The 26,911-nt window shown below is 40.7% G+C and overlaps 1 protein-coding gene across 3 annotated transcripts in view; it reads right to left on the bottom strand.

The window, feature by feature from the left end:
* The window catches only part of FHIT (fragile histidine triad diadenosine triphosphatase), a 1,344,516-nt gene that overhangs the window by 1,123,457 nt on the left and 194,148 nt on the right, over window positions 1-26,911 (bottom strand). The window contains exon 1 of one of the 3 annotated variants that reach the window (XM_046685128.1): window positions 16,064-16,145. The exons of the other annotated variants lie outside the window; for them this stretch is intronic. The gene's annotated coding sequence lies outside the window, so the exon portion shown is untranslated. Of the gene's footprint in view, window positions 1-16,063; window positions 16,146-26,911 lie in introns of those variants that run through there. 3 annotated transcript variants of the gene reach the window in all.

Raw genomic sequence — 26,911 nt, 5'->3', positions numbered from 1 at the left:
GACAGAACAATAAACACAACATCATTTCTGCCTCTAAGGAGCAACTGATCTAGCTGGAGAAAGATAGAACAACGCAAAAAGATAAAGAATGAAGCAACAATATAAGAAATGTCGCAAGACAGACCATAATCATTTGCTAAATGAGTGGAATAGAAAATAAGTGCAGTGAGTCGAGAGGCAGGAGCAATCACCTAGAATCTGATTTGAGCCACTTTCCATCTAATTTAGCTCATCAATCACTGCACCCTCCCACCTACTTACTGTGGGAAGTTATCACAGAAAATGAAAATCGCCTCTCTGCCTACTCATAACTCCCAGACGACAGTCCCAGAGATGTATACCCAGTAGGTCTCAGACCACTCCCTCCCATTTATTGGATCAGGAAAAGATGGACGGATGGGGACATTTATGCTGGACACTTTTCTCTCCTCTAGATGAAGTCAGTATGACATGAGGGGCCTAAGGGTACACATCTCAATATAAATTGCAGGCACCTAGCAGCCTAGCACTTAAACTAACTTTATGACACCACTTAATTCTGAATTTCAACCCTTTTGAGCAGTTGTCAATAGTCAAAAGTGGCCTTAGCTGTCAGTATCCTATATACACTGATTTGGGTACAAATGAGGTCATATTAACATGGCACAATCACTGGCTATTTATTTCAGCAATGCCCTGAGTGCTCTCACTCACAGACCCTCCTGTGGGCCTCTACTCTGCCTCTCTACTGAGGTCTCCCACTTGAGGATGGCACTTAGCAATGAACCCTGTCTCCAGTGTCCTCCAGGACTACGCTGCTCCTTTCTCCAGGGAGCCAAGACCAAGAGCTCTGAAGTGGCAAACTCTCAAGGCAGCAGCAGCCCTGGCTGCCTCAATGCTCCTTGCACTAAAGCCATATTGGGATGTTCCAAGCAGAAATGCAGACAACGCCCTTTGGGAAAAGGCCACCACTGTCACCTTCTATCATCTGGGCCTGAGAAAGATTTGCTCACACCCCAAAGAAACATCTCTGATTAGGCCCTTCCTCTCACCTCCCACATCTTATTCATGAGAAAGACGTGTCAATTTTACCTACAAAATATCCCTCGAGTCCTCCTCTTCCCTCCATCTCAGCAGGCATCCTGTTGGTTGAATATTAATCATCATCACCACTTACGTGGGCCTTTACCTAAGCCTTCTACTATCCTGTTTCCTTTTTGCTCTTCCAGTCCATTCTGAACATAGCAGCAAGAGAGACCTTCTAAATACATTAAATGAATGATTCCTTCCTGGGCTTAAAACTCTTCAGTGCCTTCCTGTTGCACTCAGAATCAAATCTAAGCTCTTTGTCTAAGGTCTACTGCTCCCCAGGAGAAGCCTGGGTGGAAATTTCAGGTCCTCTGCTCACCATGTGTACTGTGTAGCTTTGGGCCAGTTACTTACCTTCCCTGTGCTTCAGTTTCCTCACATGCAAAGCTACACATTTCATCAACTGTATGAGAAATAAAGTGAGATACTACATGTAAAGTGCTAAGAACAGTGTAGTCCACAGCAAGTGCTTCATAAATATAACCAGCCTGGTGTGCTTTCACTTCCTCAGACACATCTTTCCCACCTCAAGGCCTTCCATCCACTGTTCCCTCTGCCTTGGAATGCTCTGGCCCCTCTCCTCCAACTGCACGGTCATCTCCTCCCCTCTGTTATGTCTCCTCTGCAGAAATGCCTTCCCTGACTAACATGTCTAAATGGGGGCTCTCCATACCCCTTCTGTTATCCTCTATTGCAACTCTTTATTTTCTTCATACCATCAATTATATCCTTCTTTGCCTATTTACTTACTTATTATTTTCATCTTCCACAAGACTTTAATCTTTATAAGGACCTAGACCACATTTATACTGTTTACCATTGAAACCCCAGCACCCAGAACATCACCTTGCCTCAGGGATCCCCCATTAAGTTACTATTTATTCTTTTCATATTTCTTACGGGTTTTAAATATATTTTGATATTTTTAATTGGTATATAAATCTCTGTTCCAGATGCTATATTTTATCAATTAAAAATGACCCTTTGTCTTAAAAAGAGTTACTATTTAAACTGTTAACAATGAGTGAGTGGATAAGTCTTGCTAAGTCCCTCATCTTACCTTCCCTTCTCTCCCTGGAGCTCAGACCAGCTCTCTGGGGCTGGGTTGGAGAAGAGACACAGTGACTGGCCTCTTCATGGCCTGGCCTGCCCTGCTCCCCTTAACTACATACAAGTCTTTCTTCAAGGCCTCCCTTCTCCTCAGGCAGATGCTTAGCAAACCAAGCTCTACATGCTCCTTTTGGCTAATCCAATTCATTTTCTTTCCCCTCTCTATATGTACAGATTTGCGTGTGCGTGCGTGCGTGTGTGTGTGTATGTATGTACACACACTCTTTTGTATATTTAGATGTTATGTTAGCCCAGTTTCCACAAAAAGCACAGCCTGAGGCAAAAGCTTATGTGCTTCTAATTTATTAGAGCGTGCCATCCCAGGGAAGCAAGAGAGAGAGAAGAGGGAAATGAGGCAGAAAAGGAAGAAGAGCTGATACAAGGGTACATTTCTGAGCTGGCTGCTACTATTCTCAAGCACAACTGATTGTTGGATCTCCCTGGCCCCTCTTCTCAGAGGGGTCATGTGAAGGACAACTTTTCAGGGCAGTCAGTTAGGGGGAAGAAGGGAGACAACGATTATCCACCCAATGGCCATGCAAGGGGGCTGAGCCAGTCTAGAGCATCTCAGGCCTCAGTGGCAACTGGGGAGTCCCAGGGACAGGTGAGGGCTGACATGAGGGACTGGCAGCAGTCACTATAACAGCCTTCAGCCATTAGAGGCAGCAGTAGTGACCTGGCTCCAGAACCTCAAGAGCAGCATGTGTCAGGAAGCGTACAGATCTGGAGTGGGGTCTAAACTGAGTCGGGTACAGATGGATAAGAAGGTGCTGATGGTCTAAATGTATTGCTAGAGCATGGTAAGCATGCGACACATCAGCAAGCTCACCACTCTGAAAGCTTGCACTCATGGCAGACATCTCCAAATTTTTAACAGTACTTTATCCAGCTGAGCCCAGGTTCAGCCTCTGAATCCTTCTAGATACATGGCTGTAAATAGCCACTACACCCAATAACACATGATACATCCCCAAGAGACAATATTTCAATAAAAAAGGCCTTTCCTATACATTAACTAATTTGATCTCTGCAAATTTTCAACACTCAGTGGGGAAGGATAATTCATCTCTATTCTACAGATGGGCAACTGAGACTTGGAGAGAGTACATGATGTGGAGACAGTCACATGCCGTCAGAGCAGGAATGAGAACCAAGATTTTCTGACTTCTTGCTATGGGTAAAAACCTAATATACATATACTGTAACCCAATGACTGAGAATCACATAATTATTTTGTTAATTTAACTATACGAGGGTAAATAATGTGTTTCTTAAAATGTGCCCTCCTGCATTGTTTTGGTTATTTATTCATTTATTTGCTGAGGAGGATTTGCCCTGAGCTAACATCTGTTGTTAATATTCCTCTTTTTTTTGCTTGAGCAAGACTGCCTGAGCTAACATCTATGCCGATCCTCCTCTATTTTGTATGTGGGTCACTGCCACAGCATAGCAGACAAGTGGTATAGGTCTACTCGCAGGATCTGGACCCTCGAACCCAGGCTGCTGAAGCAGAGTGTGCCAAACTTAATCACTACACCATGGGGCCAGCCCCCATTGTTATTTTTTGTTTTATTTATTTATTTATTTTGGGTGTGTGAGGAAGATTGGCCCTGAGCTAACACTGTTGCCAAACTTCCTCTTTTTGCTTGAGGAAGATTGTTGCTGAGCTAATATCTGTGCCAACTTCCTATACTTTACGTGGGATGCCACCACAGCATGGCTTGACAAAAGGTGCCAGGTCTGCTTGCAGGATCCAAACTGGGAAACCCCAGGCCACCGAAGCAGAGCATGCAAACTTAACCAGTACACCACTGGGCCAGGCCATTTTATTTTTTTAACATACATTGGAAGACAGAAATGAGACCCCAAAATAGGAAGAGTCAAGACAGTAATGCAAATAAGGCTAATATAAAATGTTTTTTAAAATTCAGACCAGGAATTATGAAGACAAAAACATACTGTCACGCTAATGAAAATAATCAATTTTAGAAAGTGGAAAATGTTACGAAAGGGAAGTTTTTCTGCAAAATCTCCCACCTAACCCAGCTCTACAGCTCAGGAGCCAGTGTCCATGGCTCTCCTTGATATTTTGGGAAAGAGAATATCATTCAAATGATATCCTTTCCAAAATCAAACTCTCCGTACACCCTAACACAATAGCTTTCATCATTCTACATTTGACACCAGTTTTACAGATTTAGCATCTCACAGTGATAGTGCCCTAATTTATGGGGCAAAGTTTATTTCATATAAAGCAGTTCTGGCCTTCATCATGGTGTGATTAGATGTCAATTTGCCAATGTTCTTCTTCGTAAGCTTTGACATTTATTATAGGGAAGATGTGTTATTATTTCTACTGACTCTTCATTCCTCCCCCACCCACCAAATATACCCACCCAAATGTTCGGAGCTTTGTATATGCGTCTTAATAATCTGTCATCCCGTACTTGGAAAGGAAAATGTACTATCATATGGCACCAGGAATGTCTGGAGCTCTGGCTAAAACATCACGGGTCTGATATTTAAGTCTTATTGGGGGTCTACCGAATGCAGAGAACTGTGCTAAGAACTGATAGTCCCCAAGATGTGTTATTGGTCCCTTTTCTTCCTCCCAACCCCATTTTCATCCAGCCCCTTTAAAGCTTTAGCTCCCCACTTTTCTTCAGTAAATTTCCTCCTCCAGCCCATGTTATCCTTCCCACTTTAACGCCAACCATACTCTTTCCCTTCAGTGATTGTTTCCGCTTTGGCGAGCCCAGCTGGACCTCCAGCCTGTAGAGCTCAGCCCTAAGCCCCCCAGCACTGCCCTGAAGACCAGTATTGGCCTGGTATGCAGGTCCTGCTCCCTCCGCAAGGTCCCTGCTCAGCCCTGTCTGATACCCAATAAAGCTTTAATCAAACAAACAAATAAATAAAGATGCAGAAATGAATACGATACTGCTCCTTTCCTTTAAAGTGGAATGTTCCAAACTACATGATATAACCCAATAGTGGCTCAAGAAATCAATTTAGGGAATTGTGACCAGAGTTTTTAAAAAAACTAAAGTAGAATTGAATAGGAAATAGTAAACTATATCTCACACAGTAAGTGTGGGTATAGTTTCATGAATCTCTGTGTGTGCATGTATGTGTGTGTGTGTGTGAGTGTGTGCATGCGCGCATAAATGGATTCCTTACTGTGGGTAATCTAACAGTTTGAAAGCCAAAGTTTCCTACAGGGGGAAAGCCATCATTTGAACACATAATGATACAAAATCTATGCATGGAGAATCCCTAGAGTGCTGCATAATCAGCAAACAATATGCACATCCAACGGCAGACATTAGTACAAATAAGAAGCAGGCCTGATGTTCAGGCAATGGTGAGAACGCAAACTTTGCTTTCTAAAGCCCATATTCATCATATCACTTCCCACTCAAAAATCACTGTACGTGCCCGCCATCACCACAGAATACAATCCAAACTCATGAGTATGGCAATTGATGACCTCCAAGCTTATCTCCCACTACCTGTCATCCCCATCCCACCCACTTGTACCGCGCTGTTGCTATAATCCTTTCTTTGCCATTTCCTGAATATATCCTGTATTTTTCTGCTGCTGGGCCCTGGCACAAACTTTTCCTCCATGCAAGAATGCCTCTCCTTCTCTAAGTGACCAGTGAAGTCGTAAACCTATAGTGAATAGCTTTCGTTGTGTCTCTCCAGCAAACTATGCCATCCTCCTTCTGGTAACGTTATTCTCTTTCTTTTGAGGAACTCCCCAAAGTTTCCTATGTTCCTGGCAGTGTTGTCAATTGTAACAGCCCATTACCTGTGGCCACAGGGGAAGCCACGTGACAAATATATAGTGATTGGCTGAAAAAATAGGCATGTATCTGCCTCTGGTGCACATGATGAGTGCAGTATCTGCTCTGTGTTATAACAGCAAATCCTCAAAGACTATGAGTCCTTTAGTGTACATCAGAATCACCTGGAGAGCTTATTAATCCACAGATTATTTGGCCCCACCCCCAGGGTTCCTGATTGGATAAATCTGAGGTGTGCTGGAGATTTTGCATTTCTAATATATCCCTAAGTACATTAGTTTCCTACTGTGTGTAACAAATTACCACAAATTTAGAGGCTTAAAACAACACAAATTTATTCTCTTACAGTCCTGGAGGTTGGAAGTCTGAAATAGGTCTGATGGGGCTGACATCAAGGTGCCAGCAGAGCTGGTTCCTTCTGGAGGCCCCAGCCGAGAATCTCTTCCTTGTCTCTTCCCGCTTCTAGAGGCCACCCGCCTTCCTGGCCTGCAGCCCCTTTCTCACACCTCTTCTCTCTGTCACCACAACTCCTGCTACTAACCCTGGTCTCCCTCTTATAAGAAGCCTTTTAATTATATTGGGCCCACCTGATAATCTCGGCTAATCTCCCCATCTCAAAACCCTTAACTTAATCACATCTGTAAAGTCCCTCCTGGGGATTAGGATGTGGGCATGTTTGGGAGCCATTATTTTGCCTACCACACTCAGAGATGCTGATCCTGATAGTACAGGGCCCACACTTTAAAAATCACAGAATGACTATCTCTATCAAGGCCAATCTTGTATTATTTTAATTATTCTTTAGTCTGTCAGCTTCTGCTCTATCCCACTAGATTCAGAGTATGCTGAGGGCTGGATTGAATGTTGGCCTTTTTTTTTCATTGCTGTAATTCTATTTACATTCTCATTTCTGAATACTGGCATATACATCTTTCAGTCAAATGTGGGGATTAGGCAAACAGACTGAAACACTAATAGAAAAAAGTTGTGAACCTAATACCCTGAAGTGAGAAGAAACTGGTTAATAAAATTGTCTCGATTCCTTACTGTTCAACAATAGATTTTCTACCTCATTATGCTCCTGAATCTCAAGTCCCTCTATTGTTGACTACTAAATATTGCCATTTTGATGTCTCTAGATATTTCAAATTTTTCTCAAACCAAATTTGTGTAGCCAGGCCCACCCCAAGCTCCATGTCATGATCTCAGAGATGATCTCAGAGATGGCTTCCCCAAACACTCAAGCATTAAAGCCAGAAATCTTACCAGCATCATAGGAATAGCAGGTGACATTTATTACACCATTGCTATGTACCTGGAAATGTTCTCAGTTCTCTATAGGCACTTACTCATTAGTTCTTGTAGGTCTTGTTCATTTTTATATCTCCCATAGTGCCTTGCATATAGCATACACTCAATAAGTCTATACTGCCTTTTCATTCAGTAGATTAACTCCTTGAGGGTAGGAACTGGGTCTTATTCATCATTTTGTTGCCAGCATGAAACTAAGTAACTAGTACCTCACATGGCATTTGTAATAAAATGATAGAGAGACCAGACCATATGTAAGTAGTAGGAAATAAGCTGGCTGGGTTGGGGTCGAGCGTGATGTCAAATTGCCTTGAACAGCACACAGAATTGAAACATGATATAACAGGCTGATACTTATTGCAAAATTCTAAACAAAGACATAACACTAAAATAATTTTATACAGCCATATCAATAAGTCCACAGTTTAGCTTAGAAGCAATCAGACAAGGACCAAAGGTTTTCCAGGGGGTCTGATTCTTCAAAGAGACAAGAGGATTGAAACTGGGTCCTTCACATTCTCTTCCAGCCTCTTAATTCTAAGTATTGAAGTATCCGGCCTTTGTTCTTGGTGATTTACTATATCTGATTGTAACTCAGATTCAAACATTAGGCTCTGCCTTCTTTTCCATCAGGATTTTAAAATCAATATCTTTACCATTTATGAAATTATGTGATGTGCTTTGAAGACTTAAGGCATCTTAGAGAGAGAGGGAATGTCACCTTGTACTACAGTACCAATGTACTAAATAATGACTTCTTTAAAAATCAAAAGCTTGTTGGTTGAAATGCTATTAAATCGTAACCTATAAAAGTAGCACATGATCATTTCAATGATACAAAAGGCAAACTCTAAATATAATGGCTGAGAACTGTTACAGTATGAGAAGAATGCAATCTAGTTTTTTAATCATTTAGTTATGTGCAACATGAAAGAAAAAATTCTCATAAAGAATGTTTTACTCACAATATTTGTCAGAGCATCTAATGTGTGCTAAGGATTGCGTAACAGTGCTGAACAAAAGAATCCCTACCCTTATGGGGCTAAGAATCTAGTGAAAAGGACAGACATTAAAAAAATAATTATGAATAATTAAGTACAAGAGGCACAAAATAAAATGAAGGTATTCCAGGAGCAACGGGAGCACAGAATCAGGCATGGAGTCTGGAGGACAAAGATGCTCTCAGGAGAGATGATATTCCATCTGAGATCCTAAGGGTGAGTGAGAAATGACTGGCAACACAGAAGGGGAAAGAACTTTCCAGCAAGGGATCAACATACCAGAAGGGGGAGTGATAAGGGATGGGTTGGGAACATCGACGCCTATTCAAGAACATTCAACCTTGACAAGGTGGATGGGAAAGAGCTGACACATTTGCTTGAGCTCAATCCCTCAGCATTTTGCATTTTAAGTCATCTGGCTCAACACTACTTTCTAGAGGCTCTCTATGAAACTGAGTATACTGAAGAGAACCTCAAGAATCTTAAGTGTGTAGGGCCGGCCCCATGGCCAAGTGGTTAAGTTCACACACTCCGCTTCAGCGGCCCAGGGTTTCACCGGTTTGAACCCTGGGCATGGACATGACACCGCTCGTCAGGCCATGCTGAGGCAGCATCCCACATGCCACAACTAGAAGGACCCACAACTAAAAAAACATACAACTATGTACTGGGGGGATTTGGGAAGAAAAGGCCAAAAAGAAAAAAAGATTGGCAACAGTTGTTAGCTCAGGTGCCAATCTTTAAAAAAAAAGAATCAAGTGTGATGCATTGTTTAGAATATAAGCGTGATTCTAAGTGATACCTGATAAAAGACTTTTTCAAATGGGCATGACTTTCTTAAAAGGAATTTAAGTTAATTTGGTGATTAGGGAGAGAATGACATAAGTTTTTCTACTAAAGTCTTTGGTTTATATATCCACCAGTAACGTTAGAAGGAAGCATCTGTATTTCAAGGTGTCTTTACCGGGTTTGTTGCATAGTGAGCGGACAGCAGGCACATGCAGATGACAACACAGTTCTTATTAAGAGATCTTATTATGAAGACCTTTAATCAAGCTCTTACTACATATGAGACACTCTGCTGAGGGCTCTACATATCTCTCTCATTGAATACCTTCGCAACAACTCAGGAGGCAGGTACAATGATTCTCAGTTTATAGGTGTGTCACCTGAAGTTTAGAGAGGTTAAGCAACTCTTCAAAGGTCACACTGCAAGTCAGCAGTGGAGGCTCTTAACCTCTCCCCACTGTTATCCAGGAAAGCTCTGCTTTTGTTCCATTCCGACCACTTTTGCTGAGGGGCTTGGGGTGCTTTTTGACTCTTTTTTTGTTTCCCTTTGAATTACCATCTAGTCGTTATTGCTACAGTGTTTAATAAGCAATGCATTATCCCTGATCATTGGAATTAATATCATTACTCAAAGATAGTAAACAGAAGTTTGCATTTGTACACTGCCTAGAGGTGGAAGCATCACTAAATGCCTGAGGTGAGAGGAAGAGATAAACGTGCAGACTTGAATCAGAGGCAAGGGATGCAATCTGATGTGCAGTCATAAGAAATTCTGCCTAGGCTAGCAAAGACACGCAATCCTTCACCACTCCCAGGCCGAACTGCAGGGTGCATCTCTCCTAACACGGGTTTTCTTTCCTCCACAGGGCACAAAAGCCCCAGCTCCATCACACACACACACACACACACACACACACACGCACACGCAATGTTCTAGGAGCAATGGGCTGCAAGTCCCTTTCACAAAGTTTGCTTGGGGCCCAGGAATTAGTTTACATCCATGAACTGAGGATGTTTAAATTAAAAACTTCCTACCAATTCAGCAACAGCTAGGAGAGTGGCGACTGTGAATGTACAGAAATTGGCCTGCAGCCTTCCAAATGGCAAAGCAGCAGCTGAAGCTAAGGAGCAGCTTGTTACTAAAAAAGTATCCATGTTAACCCCATCCACTGAGCAGAACAAAGGATCATTAATGATTCCAAGGCTTGTCATCTTAGAATGGGGTGGTGGTGATTAGAGAGCATCCAGATATGCTTTTCTTGTGACATTTCTTATTTTTAAATACCAGTATAAAAATGTGTTAATTTTTATGATTTGTGTCACATGCTATGCTCTAGGCCCGACATGAGACAATTTCACCATTCTAGTATATCACAATGAGCAATAAACAAAAAAACAATGATAATAAGAAAAGAATCACTTTCCAGGATTGTATAGTTAGCTCTGACATTTGGGAAATTGCTTTATTGCCAGAAGTCAGTTCCTGCGGTTGCGAGCATGTTTCCACACATAAAATTAATAACGTGCCTAGCTCCCCTCCCCCTTCATTTTATCACATGCAGATTGGACCCCTCAGCCTGTAAAGTCACATTTTTAAAATAAGATTTTCTTTCTTTATAAAGTATACAAGGACATATCCTATAGAGCCGCAGAAGTCTTGGAAACGCACATTTGCCCAATCCTTTGTTCATTCAATCAATGCCCATTGAGTACCTACTAAGTGCCAGGTAGTTTTCTAGGAGCTGATGACTTCTCAGAGAAGGTGACAACTGAGTAAAACAGACAATAAATAAGTAATCCATTAAATGAACAAAATAAGTTTGGGAGTTGTAAGTGTTAGGAAGGAAATAAAGTAAGGCAATGCGATAGATGGGCGGGTCCCTCCTAGTGGGTGGTCAGAAAAGGATTCTCTGGGAAGGTGACATCCGAGTTGAGACCTGGATGATAAGAAGGAGCCAGCCATGCAAAGATCCGAAGAGCGCACTGGGCAGAAGGAATAACAAAGTGCAGAGGCCCAGCGACAGGAACAAGCCTGGTTTGTTCAAGAACGGATGAAGTTCACTGTGACTAGAGGACACTGAGGGAGGGCCGGTGGATGGGACAGAAGGTCAAGGAGGGAGACAGGAGCAGATCAGGTGGAGGCCCTGCAGGCTACAGTGTGGGCTTAGGATTTTATATTAATGATAAGCAGAGTCAGTGGCGGTTTAAAGCCAGGGAACGATGGGTTCTGACATTTAAAACATTACAGCTGTTTTTTGGTCATAGGGTAAAGAAATGGACAAAATTGTGTTCCATTCACAGATGTCAGCTCCTCACAGATCCGAAGGCCCTGTCTGTGTCAGTATGTGTAGTGATTAAGAACACAGGGTGAGTATGTGGAAGTTAAACATGTAGACAAAGAGAACAGATTAGTGGCTCCCAGGGGAAAGGGAGGCTGGGGGGTGGGCACAAAGGGCGAAGGGGTGCACCTACAACACGACTGACAAAAAATAATGTACAACTGAAATTTCACAAGGCTGTAAACTACCATAAACTCAATAAAAAATTTTTAAAAATAGGATCATATTAGACATACTCTTTCGTAGTCCTTTAAAAAAAAAACCTCAGTAATAATATGCATGGGTTCAGAGTCCTAAATGTCTCATGCATGTTTTCCAGAAAGCAGCTATGAGCTGATATCATTCTCTTTGGTCTTAATGTGCATATGTATAGGTGTAAAAATAGTTGGCAAATAGTTGACAGATGGGAAAATACTTTCACATAAATTCTTTTATTCTTCTGTGCTCCTGCTGTAACCCATCTAAACTTCTACCTTAGCATCTATAACAAATATTGAACCTATTTGCTCAACTAGCTTTCTTTACCAACCAAATCATAAGTTCCTGAGGGGGATGGGGAAAGCAATGACCAAACTAAGTTCTATACACTCGTATCTGTATCTATCAGAATGTGTAGTACATGCAAAGTACTAGGCAAATGTTTATAGAATGAGCAAAAAAATATGATTATACAGTTTTTGTTCTGTGATTACAATAAATATTCTGTAGCAAATTAAAAAAAAACACACAGTGTGAGTCAAAAATCTAGGTTTGAATCCTTGCTCTGCCATTAAAATGTGTGTGATCTTAGGGACTCCATTTAATTTACTAAAGTCTTAGTTCCTCCATGTAAAACCTGTGATGATAACTCCTTACAGGATCTTGGTGGGAATTAAATGAGACATCACCACAGTACAGAGTAGCACTAGTGCCTGGTCCATGGGATGTGTTCAGGGAATAACGGCTGCTATCATTAGTATTATTAAAGTCAGGGAGAAGAGAGGGAAGGAGACAGCGAAGGAGTAAGCAATGACCCAGATCATTTAGGGTAGAATACAAACCTATAGGAGACAGCATGGACGTTTCCATCAGCATAGAGTATCTCTGTGCTCCAGGTCGCTGGACAAGAGCCACCTCTGCAATGGCCTGAGCGTGGTAGACTAAGGACCAAAATAGAATTTTAGAAAAACTGGAAACAATCCAAATGCTCATAAACAGGAGCATGGATCAATAAAATGTGGTATATTCATGCAAAGAAATACTCCATGGAACTGAGAAAGAATGAACTACTGGCACTCCAAATAACATGGATGAATCTTACAAACACATTCATTTAAAGAAGCTAGAAAGAAGGGACTACATGCTGTGTGATTCCATTTTGATGACATTCAAGAACAAGTGATGGGGCCGGCCCCGTGGTGCAGCAGTTAAGTGCACACGTTCCACTTCGGTGGCCAGGGGTTTGCCAGTTCGCATCCCGGGTGTGGAGATGGCACCACTTGGCAAGCCATGCTGTGGTAGGCATCCCACATATAAAGTAGAGGAAGATGGGCACAGATGTTACCTCAGGGCCAATCTTCCTCAGCAAAAAGAGAATTGGCAGCAGATGTTAGCTCAGGGCTAATTTTCCTCAAAAAAAAAAAACGTAGTTACCTCATGAAAGAGTGTATTTGGAAAACATCTGGAAGGGGCACAAAGGAACCTGCTGAGGTGCTTAAAAATGTTTTATAACTTGATCTACATGGTGGCTATGTGGAAATATACATATGTAAAAATAACATCAAGCCATGTACTTAAGATTAGCATACTTGATCAACTTTTACAGTATGTATATATGTTATACCTTAATTTTTTTTAGATAAATCATTTCAGGGAATCAGACTCAGCTAAATAAAAAAAGAAATGGTGACCTCCTGCTGTCTTCAGGAGAACTCTAACCTCAGAACTATTCGGGAGCCTGTTAGTCTCTAAGGCAGCTTCCCCCTTTCTGTATTAAACAGCTCTCCCCATTCTGTCAGCCCCAGGGAAGGAAACTAACCACAGGGAACAGATGAAGAAAAGCTTGGCTTTACAGCAGGACAACTGGAAAGTAAGTCAAACTGTGGCCACGACCAGCTTCTCAAAAACCACTCTGGTGATCACCAGTGCCTGCTTATCGCCTTACCTTTCTTTTGTGCTGTGTTCAATTTGTCTGTGTTGAATGAAACCTCAAGGGGGGCGAGGTCACTTCTTTTCTATATTAGAAGTATACCTCAGGTACCTGGGTGCTCTAGAGAGAATAAAAACAATAACAGGAGGCTGTGGAACAACTGACGTGGGGAGCATATGTTTAAACAGCACTTTCTGGCATTTGAATGAGGGAAACTCAGAGGGCTTCCAGCATAGGAAAAGAATCCAAACGGAATTATTTCATTTTCCTGATAGAGCACCTCAAGTCATAATGCAAAAGTCATTAAATCTCGTGAGGCATTTAAAAATGCTTTTCGGCTAAAAATAAGCCAAAAATGTGCCCCGGGCAAGTTTTTATGACCATATTGCCATGACCCGAAATTCAGATTGGTGGGCTAGCTAGAAATGCACGCTTGCTAGAACAGTTTAGAGTTTTTCTGCATCTATCTCTGTGAAAAATGTGCAAAAGAAACCTTATTTTCCTGGAAAAACACCATCAAATAATACAACAATTCAGGACCAGTTTTCACAAAGTAATAACAGGCCACACATAATTGATCGCCTTTAGTCTGCGTCTCTGGGTATTACAAATCATAGTTACTAGCGCTTCCACCAAACAAACTTTCATTCCGGATTCAGGCTGTCCATTATGGCACTGGCTGAAACTACTCTACCCCTTTATTGCACACTTTACTGCATAGTTCTTTAGTTGCTTCTTCAGTGAGGTTCTCATATTCCCAAGAATGCTACGCGTCCTTCTTTCTGTGTGTTCACTTGCTATCCCTGATGGGAGGCAAAAGGTAAATTCTTCTAGAAGGGAATTGATTTGGACTTATGATCTCACCTCAGGCTGGCAAGGGAATATAAACTACCCCAGGAGACAAAACACTTTCCTGTGAAATCATCTCCTAATTGCATCCATTAAAACCCTAGATCTGCACTAAAAGCAGGAGAGAAATACTAAAATTATACCAACTCTTTGGTCTAGCAAACATCGAGCAGCTGTATCCAAATAAAAGAATAAATAATTCATTCCAAAAGTCTCTTTCTTTGCACATCCCAAGGCTCATAGCATCAGTTGCAGAGGAGGTTTGAAGCAGACCTTAGGTATTTTGAGTTATGCCTCAGCCACCAAAGGAACCATAATCTCTCTTCCTTACTCGCCCTCCATATGCCAGGCTAATGATGTAGACCTGGGCTTCCCCTTGTGGTAGCCATGAGCCACCTGTGTCTATCTAGCAACTGAAATGTGACTAGTCTGAACTGAGATATGTTGTACTAAATACACAGTTTTTCAAAGATTTACTACCAAAAAAAGAATGTAAAATACAGCATAATAATTCTTAAATATTGATTACATGTTGAAATGATAACATTTTGCATACACTGGGTTAGATAAAATATTAAAATTAATTCCACTTCTTTCTTTTCACTTTTTTAATGTGGCTATTAATTTTTTTCCACTACATATACGGCTAACATTGTATTTCATTTGGACAACACTGATCTAGATCATTCTGAATTACTATCAGGGCTGATTCTCTCCTTGTGGAGACGGGAAATTACAATCCTAAAAGTGCACACAGACACTGTTTCAGACTGTATGTCTGAAAGGATGGAGAATGTAGAAGAGGCAGTAACATAAGCACCAAAGGTATTACTTGTTTCACTACACTTAGACTTTCCTAAGCACGTTGCAAAAAAAGTAGAAAAGAAAGAGGAAAAGCATGGCATAGTCCCTTATCTCCCTGAAACAGTAATAAGACTGCGTACAAATTTTCAAATCAAATTCTCTTAAATTTGAATTCTGCCTCTCGCCTCAGTTTCCCCCTTTGTAAACAGAAATACATATACTCACTTTTTAGAAAATTCAATGAGATCATGTGGATTAATGCTTAAAATATCCCTGAGTACTGAGGGAATGGAAAAAATTTTGGCACTGGCCGCGTTGAGCCAGGAGCTGGAGGGACACTGAGACAGAAATGTCCTTTAAGCAGTTGGGAATCTGAGCCTGGTGACCAGTAGAGAAATGAACAGATAAAATCACTCCAGCAAGCTTACACAACAGGAATTCCACACTCAGAAAAGCTCCAAAGCCAGACAGGTGAGAAAATAAGTGCAATCAAGTGTGCGGGGTATGTAAATGCGTACGGTCACGTGTGGGGGGTACATACCCCATCGAAACCGCACAGTTTTGGCTCAGCTCCGGCCTATTACTACCATGAAGGGATAACAACGGTACAGTGGTGCCAGATTTTCCAATGTTTAAAGAGAATCTAGAAATTCAGATTTTTAAATGTTTAGAAATTTTTTTTAAAGGCACCCATTCCAGACAGAGCCCACGGGAAGACAGTTTAATACCTCTGCTGCCTAGAAGGTCAACGAGGTAACTTGTTAGACTCCTACCATATGAAAGGTAACAGAGATCTCAAGTGAAATTCCCACTGGCCCCAAAACATCCGAGCTGCCGAAGCTGGAGAGAGAGACTTACCTCTCCCTCCTCTTAGCTCCTCATGCAGCAAGAACCCAGTTGCTTCAGCTACAGCTGTCCCAGTGGTGTCTCTCCTCCCAGACCCCCACCTGAATGTTATGTAGAATGTTTTGAAGAGAGCTGCGAAAGCACTTGGACTCTGCAGGAGACACGTGACATACTCGAAGGCGCTACTCTGGCTGTTATTCACTGCCTACTTCAGGTCTCTCTGGAATATTGTCTGTTTCAGTTTCAGGCACTCTCTGCTACCCATTTGGGTAAATAAATTATCATATTGTGCAAATGTGTACAATCTGTAAACCTGAAAGAACTGCCTAGCAGAATAATTTTTTAAACATCATACTTTTAAAAAAATATATTAGCGGCCTCTCTACACCTGTTGCAGGGAGTAAAGGGATTTATAGCCCAAAAGTAAAGTAGCTAATTCTTCCTCAAGTAAGAGATTCTTAGGAAATGCATTTTAAAGAGGATGACTTTCCAGTGAATGTTTTAATTTTAATCTAACCTTCCCAGAAAATGAAGTGCTTTGTGTAGATTCTTTTGGTTTTATTTAAGGCGTAAAAATTAGTTCTGAGCTGTGATAATTGTGGGCTTAGGAATGTAATCATTCTAAGCACTACTTCTGACTTGCTTATAAAACCTACGGATCTTGAGTTGCTAATTCAAAGTTGGCAAGTTACTTAATTGTGAGGTTGAACTTGAAGTCAGAGTGTAGTGGGACGGTTGGAGGTAAATTGTTCTGTTTTGCTTTCAACAGGTTACCCAAAGACTGGATGCATGGTGTGATGCAAAGCAGGTTTCTGGGTATGTGCATCTCTAACTGTTAATCTTGTTAATTGAAATGGGAAAGAAGATGTTCTAAGGGTGGAATGAAATATTGCATTAAACTAGATCTCTATCTTTTGAAACCAATCACAGGACAACCATAGTTCCTATATCCACATTTATGATTTTGGTCTTAATTGTAGTTTTTGGTTGTTGCTATGAGGACCCAACATAAATATTGTTGCTTATATCTTATTGTCTAAAGAAAAATAAGGGGGTCAAGGCTTTGGCCATGAAAAATCTTGATGTCCATCATATAGTAGGTAAAGTATTTCTAAACATTTTAGAATTATGTGCTTGAATCCATGACAACAGACCTATATTATATATATAATTAACACCAACCAAAGTGCCATATGGAATTTTTTTCCTTCTTTTACAATACATAGAGGTCCCTTGAAATGTTAAGAAAAATGAATTCATAATTAAATATGGGCACATTTGAATTGAGAGTCCCTTGAATAAAGTTATTTTCAAACATCACTATGCCTGAAAGTTATGAGCATTTGGTTACTGAAATCATTAAAAGTTCACTTAATTAAAATGTTTGTGGGGCCGGCTCCGTGGCTGAGTGGTTAAGTTCGCGCGCTCTGCTGCACTGGCCCAGGGTTCGGATCCTGGGCGCGGACACGGCACCGCTGGTCAGGCCACGTTGAGGCAGTGTCCCACATCTCACAACTAGAAGGACCTGCAACTAAGATATACAACTGTGTACAGGGGGGGTTTGGGGAGATAAAGTAGAAAAAAAAAAAAGATTGGCAACAGTTGTTAGCCCACGTGCCAATCTTCGAAGAAAAAAAAAATGTTTGGCATAGGGTCTGGCCCGGTGGCGCAGTGATTAAGTTCGCACATTCCGCTTCTCGGCGGCCCGGGGTTCACCAGTTCAGATTCCAGGTGCGGACATGGCACTGGTTGGCACGCAATGCTGTAGTAGGGGCCCATGTATAAAGTAGAGGAAGATGGTCACGATGTTAGCTCAGGGCCAGGCTTCCTCAGCAAAAAAGAGGAGGACTGGCAGTAGTTAGCTCAGGGCTAATCTTCCTCAAAAAAAAAAAAATGTTTGGGGCTGGCTCCGTGGCCGAGTGGTTAAGTTCGCACGCTCCGCTGCAGGCGGCCCGGTGTTTCGTCGGTTCGAATCCTGGGCGCGGACATGGCACTGCTCGTCAGACCACGCTGAGGCAGCGTCCCACATGCCACAACTAGAGGAACCCACAACGAAGAATACACAACTATGTACCGGGGGGCTTTGGGGAAAAAAAGGAAAAAATAAAATCTTTAAAAAAAAAAAAAAATGGCATACATCTGTATTTAGTGTAATTAATATTTTTCAGTAATTTAAGAAACAGATAAAAATTTCACCCTAATTTTACCTCTCCTAAAATTTCCATTTGAGAAACAATAATAGAAATTACCTGCCTGAATATTTATAATGTGCTTCTCAGCATTTTGGAGTAGAACAGATGACACGTTGCTGACCTGTGTGCTGACTTGGGTCTCAAGATGTGTTTTGCGGGAACCCTTTGGTCTGTTGTTGCTATTCTTTATTCAGCCATTCAAAAGCATGTACTAGCACACTGTGTAACACAGGTACCTCGTTAGACTTGCGGATGCAACAATAAACAGGGCATAATCCCTGCCTGCCAGCACCTTACAGTCTCCTTCACTCAGCATCTACTGGATCCTAAACCAGGGAGAAGGAGCATCTCACAGCCACAGATTGCTACAGGGAAAAATAAAATGCTGGTACTGCCTGGTCTTTGTTTGTCTATCTCTTTGTTTGTCACTTTTTAGTAGATGTCAATATTTTTACATAAAAATCTGAATTTCTGGCTTCCCTTTTTAAAAAAAACCTCCAGCAGATCTTAGTACACTGGACCAGAAATCCCCCTTGGCAACATCTGAGTGGAGCCAAGCGGTGGTGATGCACTTCCCAGTTCATTGCACGAGCTTTCTCTGGTTCACCAATGTTCCCCACTCCCGATAGATTCACTCATCACTAGTTTCCATTACCTGCTTGGTCCTTGTAGCACAGAATGAGGTTTTGACCCTGCTGGAAATGACTAAGTCAGAGAGCCTGGTTCTAGCCCTGGGTCTGCTCCTTATTAAATATGTGACCTAGCATGAGTTACTTAACCCCGCTGACCCTTAGTTTTCAGCTTTCTCTTCTTAAAAAAAAAAAAAGATAAAGACTAAAAATAAAACAAACCAACCCTACTTTCTGGGCATAGCAATTAGGAATCTCCAAAGAGAAATCTTTGTAAGGGTTTCAAAACCTAGGAAGCCCTGGGCAAAGGAACAGTATCGTTGTAATTGTATTTTCAGAAGAAATATCTAGAAAATCAGAAACAATAGCCTGTGTCTGATTATTACTGTACAGACCATGAAGTATTCTCAATTGAATTCAATCTTACATGACCTCTGTGAGATAAATATTACTTTACCCATTTTTCAGATGAAGGAACCCAGGCTAAAATGGATCAAGGGGCATGCTCCATCATAAAATGCTTTACATTTTTACCACGTCAACTTTCAAGATTGTTCCCATAATTCTAATACCCCTGAAGAGACCATGAATAACTGATATCACAGAATGAAACACTAATCAATACAGCGAGCCATCATTTCCTAAGGACACACTCCAGATAATGAGTAAACACATTTTTTGAAGAGGAATACTTTTTAAAGTGTACTACATGTTGTAATAGCAGGGAAATATTTTGAATAAATATTTGTAATAGACACTCACATAGACTTTTAATAAAGTGATAGGGTTAAAGATTTGGGGGATGCATGCTCTCATTAAATGTTTCTCAACATTACATTATTTTCTTGCAGACTGCTATCAGTAAGAGGTATCCAGTCACTTCTGTGAGAAACAAATGTCCTTAATTTTATTAAAGTCTGCTTTTATTAAGGCCTTCCCTACCCTCTATTTTAGCCCATTTGAGCATACTGGAGTTCAGAAAGAAACAGGAGAATGGACTGGGCTCACTTTCACATAATTTTTTTCAAGAAGACCTTGATATAGTAAAAAAGCCTGATTTAAACATGAATTAAAGGTTTATCACTCACCTTTAAGAAAAGACTCTCCAGAAGAATAGTAAGCTTTCTTAATTCATTTATATTTTTATTAGGCTTACAAAAATTCAATTTACTGGTGTCTTTAGGTACACATTTACTGAATAAAGCCAAACATATAATATCTTTATAATAATTTTTTTAAAAGATGCAATGGACTTATTTAAGCTTCTTCCATGGTTCGCCATAATTCAGGTAGAGAAAATTCTAAATGAACAAGCAGCGGAGTGACCTTAGACTGCATAGGAGATCTCCATGTAGTTAATTTAGAAGCACCGTGGGAAATAAATCAGGAGATATGTGAAAGAGTAACCAGTTCTTGGTGGGAGGTATATATGACTGAGTAATGCGCAAACTACTGTTTACACCCTGCAATCAGCTGGTGGCTAAGAAAAAAAGCTTAAAGATAATGGCACTGCCACTACCATGTTTTCGTCCTAAACCTCCAAATTAAGCAAAGAAACTCAGACTAGAGTGCCACGTGGAGAACACAGTGCCAGGGAGCATCACTTAGCATGCGGGAACTAGATATTACAGCAACTGCAGAAGATGTAATTGCAGACTTGAGTAAACTTTCCGAAACAATAATCTACAAAACCAGCTGTGTTTGGTGATGGCTCTTCATAAAAACAGATGGTCCCAAGAAATCTAAAAGAATCATAAGCCATGGTTCTCAGGTCATGGATTTCAAAAATTGGGGAGAAATGAATAGCATCCCAGCTTTTTATTCTCCTAAGTGAAGATTTTGAACACAAATAGGATCACCATCTTGTATGGCCATCATTTCATTAAAAAAAAAAAAAATGAAAACACCACAGTTCTAGAAGAACTAGATCTCTTTCCAATGGACAATTCCATTTAGTAAAAGATAGTAGAAAACCTGCAAATGACTTTCGAGGCAGGTTGAGTTCCCCAGGAAACAGACTCTTCACACATTTAGCTTGAAGGAGGTTTTTAAAGGAGTGCTTTTGGGATCAACATCTGTGGAAGGAAAGAGAGGGAGAGAACGGGAGCAGAACTGGCAGAATGAGAAGTCCCAATGGTAGCTTGTGAGGAATATTGGAGATCAGGTGTCTTTTGTTGGGGGGAAGGGGCATGGGCCTTTATACCCTCCAGTGATGAGTCCCTGGGAACAGGCTACCTCATGAAAGCGATGTGCCTGTGTGAGAGGACTGTCTGTGGGCAGCATCCCCAGTAGGTAGGGTGATGAGTCGTTAGCTCCTGCAGGCAGATCTGGGCAATGCATCAAAGAGTCCATGCAACACTTTTGTCCCAGACTAGAGAAAATATTTTAAAGCACTGGCATTAAGGACAGTCACCTTTAAGCTTTTAACCTTAAAGGGTCACCATAATGCAAAGGCCACTTAAGACACAATGGTAAAACCATTAAGAGTTAAATGCTTACAATGCTCTCACATTATCAGATAATATCTCCAGGAAAATAATCTGATTGTTTGATACAAAATGGCTTCTTAAATATCCAATCTACAGAGTATTTCTAGAAAACGTTGGCACAGACTCATTTTTCTCTGCCTTACTGATTTTTCCCTCTAAATACAACTAAACAGGCTAGAAATTACTCAATAGAATGATAAGGGGATTCTGAAACCTGGAAAAAAGAAGGCAGACTGGCTAGAGACCTCAAAAGTTGAAGGACGATAATGTGGTGAGTTCTCTGGATTTTCTGTTTATCACCCATATACCCTGGACTGGGTTCTAGAGAGGCCTGTAACTCCAAACACCAATAGGAAGAGCCTGCTCCCTCTGGCCAAAGGACCGAAAAAGGAGAAGCCCAGAAGACACCTAGTAGGGAGCCATAGCCCCAGTTCCGCCACAGGGCACTGACGGGCAGTCTGATCAGTAGGCAGCAGTGGTCAAGTCCTGGGCCGATCGCACCACATATCTGACAAAGGACTAGTATCTAGAATACATAAAGAATTATCAAAAGTCAACAGCAACAAAATAAAATGAAACAAAAACAACAACTAGAAAAATCCAATGTGAAAACAGTCAAAAGACGAGAAAAGCATATGCAGGTGGCAAGCACATGAAAAGATGTTCAACATCATTAGCTGTTAGAAAAACGCAATTTAAAACCACAATAAGATATCGCTGCACATCTTTCAGAATAGCTGAAACACAAAGAGAGAATAATATCAAATGCCAGTCAGAATGCAGAGAAACTATCACTCATGCATTGGTGGGAATGTAAAACGGTACAGATCTTCTGGAAAAAATTTGGTGGTTCTTTTTAAAACTAAAAATGGACTTATCCTATGACCAGCAATTGTACCCATAGGCAATTATCCCAGAGAAATGAAAACTTATTTTCATGCAGAAACTTGTGCATGAATGTTCATAGCTTCTTATTTGTAACAGCCAAAAACTGGAAATTATCCAAATGTCCTTCACTAAGTGAATGGCTAAACTAACTGTAGTACATCCACAACATGCGATATTTTTCAGCAATTTTTAAAATGCCAATCTCAAAAGGATACATATTGCAAGGTCACTTTTATATAACATTCATGAAATATGACAATTATCGAGATCAATAACAGATTAGTGGTTCCTAGTGGTTAGGGTTCGGGGGAAAGGATGGGTGTGACTAAAAAAGGAGTAGAAAGAGGGAGTCTTGTGATGGTACAGGTAAGGGTCTTGATTGCGTTGGTGATTTCATGAAGCTGTGCATGTGACAAAATTGCATAGCGCTACACACACACACACACACAAGTGCCTATAAAACTGGCGAAATCTGAATAAGCTCTGTGGATTGTATCAGTGTCAATTTCCTGGTTTTTCTACTGTACTACAGTTAGGCAAGATATTAACACTGGGGGAAGCTAGGTAAAGGGTACAAACGACCTCCCTCTACATTTCTTTGCTACTTCCCATGAATCTATAATTATTTCCAAATTTAAAATTTTGAGTTTTTTTACATCAGACCTACTGATTGCTCAGGGTAAAAATTCCTAATCTAAGTACTGTTTCCTCGGCAATTTGCCCAACATCTGCATCCATCATTGGAAGCATATCTTAACCCCACCTCAGATGCCCATACCTTCAATAACCTCTCCTACCCGCCGGGGCTCAATTCTCTCCTCTATTCCCCTTATTACAGTTTGAAGAAGGAAACTGGAGGGCCTGGAATCCTCTCAATGACAGCAAAACTCTATTCGTTCCCAGGTTGTCCTTTAACTCTGCCTTGGCCCTATTCCACCTCTGTTGCCATCACCCTCTCCAGGTCTGATGCTTCAGGGATGCTGCTGAAAGGGGTTTTGTTGTAGTCTTTCCCACCCTCCATCAAACATAAACCAATTGCAATTGTTTGTAGCATTTTGCAGTGATATATTTATTACAAAAAACCTAAAGCGTGGCAGAGGAGCCTTAGGGTTTTATATAAATAATTTATTGTACATAAATTCTCCCAAGAGGAATCTGTGTCAGTCTACAGAAAGTGTCTCTCTCAGGGGACTCATACCACTTGTCTGTATATTCAGCACACTGATAGCCATTTGCAATCTGCGAAGGAAAAAACATGTATCTGAAAGGGAACAGCACACTGCCATTCCTTTATAAGATTAAGAAACTTATTCTAATTTAAAAGGGAGCTGAATTCTTTCTCTTTTACAAGCTAGACTTTAAAACACAGCCCTTGAATTGACCAAGCACTACCAGTTTTTATCCTTCTCATATTTAAACCTATCAAAACATTAGTGATAAAAGTCTTCATTTAAAAAATCCTGATAATTCTAATATTCCATTATATAATACACCTTTCACTACCACACTGTATTTATGCCCCTTAAAAGCCAAAGCTGGTACTGCTCTACTACTGATTTCTCCAGTGCTTATCATTAATTAAAAGGTAAAAAACTATAACCAGGTATCTACAATCAGGCTTTCAAAATAAGAAACATCAATATCCAGTAATTGAGAACATTTGGGGATAAATTTTAATAAGCAAAAAAGTCAGAAGAGAAAAAAAGTGTTCTGTAGTATTTCAAATTGTAACCAGATCAGTATGTACTAATGAAATGTTACAACTGCCCATGCCTTCCAGGCATCTATCCAATTCTTCTCCTATAGCAGATGCTAAAGAAAAGAAATACAGTCAGACATGTCCATTTATATAATGATGTTTGCAGATATAACACATCAACAATATATTGTTTCGGGTTTTTACAGAAGCTAACATCAAGAAGCAACAGGTGTTCTCTCAGTGTACACGTGTACTTCAGTTCATGCTCATCCTTAGACGTACGCAGATGGATCATCAAATTACAGCTGTACTGAGTGTCTGCTAAAGCACAGTGGTGTACTCGAATCGAGGGCACAACGATGAATAAAATAGTCTCGATCCTAAAGGAGTGCAAAATCTAGTATTGGAGCCACATGAATAGTCTGCAAATAAAGAACTCAAGCACAGAGTATGCCCATGGTCCTTAACATCAGCTTAGATAGATAAAAATGGAATACAATAGTGGTAACAGCAAGAATGCCTTGAGTGCCTTTACTTCCCTAATCAGCTCTACCAGCATCCACCTGAGCCACCCCAAATAAACAGTGTGCTTGGCATGTACATGCAATTTCAAAAAAAGTTCCCTAGTTTCCCCTCCTCTGTCAGTCAGGATTCCAACAGGACACAGGTGGTCCACTCAAATTAAAATCAATTGAGGAGGGCTTACTCAAGGGACTGTTTGCAAAACCGTGGGTAGCACATAGGGAAACCGTAAAGGACATCTAACACTCTGGAGCTGCTATCACCCTCAGGCCTAAAGGGAGAAAGGGAAGGAGCAGTGACCAGAACCCGCAGGAGAGTCTGGTAGAGACGTTAATCTCAAGAAGAGCGATCATCTTAGATAGAGGGACACAGCCAGCCCAAGTGACCCCATAGGGAGGAATCCAGGACAACTAAAACCCTGACCTCACTCTCCTCCCTTCCTTTAATCTCTTGCTTGAGTTTCCCACTGGCCTGAAGGCAAAAAATTCATTGACGGAGTCCATAGAGATCAGCAGAAAATGAAGAGCTACCAACTGCCTAGGCAGAGAGTCACTGTGAAAAGTAAAAGATGCAAGGCATGTTATGCATAAAAACACAACCTCAAATACAGTATGCGAACGAGAAAACTAAGTTATTAAATATATAAAGACTTTTTTTCTCATTACACAATTTAATTTAGCAATTATCTATGCCTCCTGTCATTTTCTCTCCACATGAGAGGTACAAAAGAGGGAGAGAGGAAACATTTCCTGAGTGGCTACTATGTTTGCAGCACAGTGCTAAGCGTTTGACATATATACTATCTCATTTAATTCTCCCTAGAAAATACAAGATAGGAATTATTTAGCCCATGGGATAGGTGAAGAAACTTAGGTTCAGATGCACGAACCAACTTGCTTACGATTGTAATTAGGAACTCAGGTCTGTCAAACTCCTAAGCCCATGATTTTTCCATGATTTTATGTGATGAATTGTAGGTGGGCTGCCTGCCCACATCAGAAAAATTTTTCATCCAATTGAGGGGAATTAGAGGACAAACTTGCTAAAGGTAAAGCATCCATCTTAGGTTTGCTATATAAGAGAGAGTCAATAACTGGTAGATATGATGAGGAGGAGGAGGAGGATGGTGATGAGGATGGTGATGGTGACGACTAATGGTGGTGATGATAATGATGATAAACACTTCATCTTAACAAAGGGCTAAAGAGCTTCTATAACTCACACCAAGAATTCCTTAAACAGGATATTAGTATATAATTGAAGACTACCTTTGACTATTGTTAATACTGGTGACTATTTGTTAATACTGGTCTCTCAGTCATGAGGAGAAGCTTTTTCAGAGCAGACTGTGTGGTACAGCAGCTTGGCCTCTCTGAGTTTCAGTCTCCCAATCTGCGAAATGCAGTAAGAATATATGTGTCACCTAGAGCTGATGTAAGGAATGAATGACAGAATGTGTTTAGAGCACCTTGGAACAAGGTCTGGAACGCAAAGTCAAATTAGCCATTTAATATTATTGGGGAGGTTTGTTTGAACATGCTTACGTTCATAGCAAGTCTTCCTTTGAGTAAAAGACCAAGCAGTGGGAATGGCCCCTCTTCTTCTTACCAGCCACTTCCATACCCACCTCACTCATGCACACACTTTAGGATCTGAGAGAGCAAAGGGGAACAGCCAACGAGGAAAGGCAACAGAACAAGACAGCTCGCGGTTGAAAAAAGTAGGGTGCAGCAAGAGAAGTTATCACTCTGCTTACAACAAAACTTTTTGCAATAAAAATTGTCTAAAGTCACATTTGAAAATAGAGGGCTTGTAAATATTCTGATGGCAAAGAGAGTTTGTACAACAGTTTCATTCAACACAGTCCGGCGTTAACGGTATGATTTCGGGTTTGAACCTCCTTTAATATGGATTCCTGCTCCCATACGAGGGATTAGGTTTTAATCTGCCAAAAGCAGAATCAGAAGGTAACCTCAAGCACTAGTTTTAGGTAATTTTTTTTTTATCATTTCAATGAACAACTGAACCAGAGTGTTTTAAAAATTAGTCTACCATGAAAACAGCACTGCCAATGACCGTAAGAAAAGTTAGTCAACAAAATCCTTCATGAAATTAAAAAATTTTCATGAACTCAAGGTTATAAATATTTTAGGGGTGACACTTGACACTTTAGATTTATGTAATGGGCCATTACAACTTTTGTGTCTAAAATTACCTTTCTGACAAAAAAGAATTGGATGAAAAATTTTTAAAAAGGCACCAAAGAAACATCAATTGATGGAGAAAGAAATTCCTAATTTCTTTTTACAACTAATTTCATTCAAAGAAATGCATCACACTTTTAAATAATATATACACCACAAATTTTCTCTGTAGATTGGATCTTTCAGGAGTAATTTAGCAAAGTTGACACTTTAGTAAAAAATACATGAAATACAGAG

Source organism: Equus quagga, chromosome 1 (assembly GCF_021613505.1).
Source record: "Equus quagga isolate Etosha38 chromosome 1, UCLA_HA_Equagga_1.0, whole genome shotgun sequence".
In the NCBI taxonomy this organism is placed as follows: Eukaryota; Metazoa; Chordata; class Mammalia; order Perissodactyla; family Equidae; genus Equus; species Equus quagga.
The sequence above is the reverse complement of the archived record's forward strand: the minus strand, read 5'-3'. Positions and strand labels throughout refer to the sequence as shown.